The sequence below is a fragment of the Brassica napus genome, unplaced genomic scaffold, assembly GCF_020379485.1.
Source record: "Brassica napus cultivar Da-Ae unplaced genomic scaffold, Da-Ae ScsIHWf_1677;HRSCAF=2299, whole genome shotgun sequence".
NCBI lineage: Eukaryota > Viridiplantae > Streptophyta > Magnoliopsida > Brassicales > Brassicaceae > Brassica > Brassica napus.
In genome coordinates this window covers 27,501-30,223 of record NW_026015096.1, presented here as the reverse complement: position 1 = coordinate 30,223, position 2,723 = coordinate 27,501, and positions in this window count along the sequence as shown.

The following is a 2,723-nucleotide window of genomic DNA, read 5'->3' as shown; positions in this document are numbered from 1 at the left end:
CAGACTCCCATTGGTGCGCTTGTCCACTGCAAGCCACCAGTTATGCGCGTCCCCTTCCAGGAAGTGAACCGCAATGTCGCGTCTGTAATCCACTGGACAGCGAGTTGATTGAAAGTTTCGGACCAACCTACTCCTCCACTCGTCTGCCACAATAGGGTCGGTGCTACCGGAGAAATGCTTCGTACCCAACCTGGATAAATGTTGAAGCAGACTCAGATAGTCCACCTTCTTTCCAGACTTTTCCGGTGGATCGATCTCGATCACCTCAACCGTTTCCACAACTGTACCATTGGTGTTGGGGGTGGTCGTAGCCACAGGCGTAGCCTGGCCAACCGAGGAGTTCACTAGTGGCGTGAACAGTTGCGCCATAGCCGCAACCTGAGTCCCCATTACCTTCATGGCCTCTAACAAGTCCTCTTTGGACAGTGTTGCGGGCACATTAGCCGTTCCATCGGCCACTCTCTCATGCTGGTCACCATCACGGTTAGCGTTCGAGGATTCCACTTCCTCATCACTCTCCCGATGTTCCTGACCATCCTGTTGCGTCCCCGTAAGATTAGCCTGATCAGTTGGCAACACGTCTCTAGTGTCAGCTGCGGCCGGATCGGTTTGCAATCCGGTTAGATTGGTCCCGTCCATGGCCACTTGACTAGACTGACCGGCTGTTTTCTTACTCTTTCGGGACTTTCCCGATTTGCTTTTTCCAGCCTAAGGATTCAGACAATGTTAGTATGAAAACACACTAACATAAACAAAACAAAACAATCCCTAGACTAAGCAATCAAACCTCACCGTGAGACCTAATCAGCTGGCTGTGTGTGTGTGTGTGGACTTCCTAACCCAACTATCCTAGAATCAAGCATGCTCTGATACCAACTTGTAAGACCCGAACCCTGGCCTCTCGACCTGATGGAGTCCGCAGGCTTACTTATTTAATTTCTCTGCTTGTTTGATCCATTTTAAGTCTATTAGTTACTAAGTCATATTCGAATATGAGGTTCATAAACAAAGGAACAGATTGCACAGCGGAATAACAATGTATAAACTTTGTATTACTTAGAAACATGAGATTCAATACACAACTTCTTAACAGTCTCATAGACAATCACTAGTTCATCCCTAGCATCATCAAACCACACGTTACACAGCCTCTCACTGACTGAGCCTTCACGGCTCCTTGGCTTGACCAGAACCATCCTTAGATTCTGAAACCACAACCAGATAAGCATTAATCATAACCGAGAATAGAACGGATTGATTCTACAATGCTTGGCTTGGTTCCTAGAACTTAGATAAACCTCAGTCAACATAATCATAAAACATATGAACCTACCTACCGTATCCTAAGTCATTCAACCAACCACCCCTTGACTTAGAATCAGATAGATAGTCCAGAATAGATAACAGAACACACGAACAGATCCGGATCGTCCCCAAAGACCAATCCGTCTATCCGGATAGAATCTAGGTGCGACCGGCCAATGGAGTCCGGCTCAGTGGCCCAACGGACTCCCTTACCTGATCCGGCCTTAGTCCTGGATCCAATCGGCCTAGTAAGCCTCAAGCCTAATCCGGAAGGCTTAGCAACCGGTCAGACCTTGCGACTCTACCTTGGCTTAGACAAACCGTGACCTTGTCTTAACTAGACAAGCCATAGGCTGATCCATAAGGATCGGTCCTAGCCTGTCCCGTAAGACACCGTTTGGAACATGCACCCTTTGGCCAATCGTGTCTCCTGGTTCTCGTACCTTTTGATGTTCGCAACCTTTGGTAACTCGTACCTTTTGGTCCCTGACACCCTTTAGCAACTCACAACCTTTGAACACTCATGACTCTTGACAACTCGTGCCCTTTGGGTCATTCCCAACCGTTCGTCCTAACCGCCCAGTCTTGGTGCGATCGGATCATCCGTCTAACCGACCTGTGTCAAGGCTAGCGGTCTGGTTATGTTCGGCCAAAGCCTAGGGACGTGTCCCTTGGACTCAACCAACACAACCTTTTCGTGTTTAACCAGAGAGAAGAGAAGAGAAACGAATTGAAATAGATAAGGAGAGCCGGATGGGACTTAGGAACCGACCAGAGCCGCGGTGCGGTCGCATGGACCGTCCGTTCGGTCTGATGGAGCCACGGCCCATCACATACCTTGTGAACCACATCTGGGTTCTCCATGCTCTTCTCCTTGTCTTGATCTCCCATTCTTGACCGGAGTTAGTTCTCAAACGATCAGAGTCGCCGGAACACAACACCACCACAATCGGCCTTTCTCTTGGCCGGAACTCTCTCTTTCTCTCTTTCTTTCTCTCTACGTTTTCTCTGAGTATTTTACTCTGGAATTGGATAATGAAATCGACCAGAGAGCCCCCATATTTATAGAAAACGAGGGGGTAAGTCTTGCCCCACGAACAGGCACGACTTGCTAGCGAATGGGCACCATCGGCCAAGAGTTGCCCCCTTTCGGCCACTTGCATCCCTTCGCCCTTTCTGATTGGGTTTGGGGTCGGCCACAAGCCCAACCCACGCCCCAGGCCTCCTGGACACAGCCCACAGCCTTGCCCAAGGACCCAACAGCCCATGGCCTCATGGCCGGACCTCCCAGCCCGCCACTGACCCAGACCCGGACCATCGGCCTAAAGCCCGGACAGTCCGTCTAGCTGAGATGAGCTGACACTCAGCTGCCTCAGCTGAGTGTGCTAGTAGTCCAGCTAGTGGAGCTGACTTAGTAG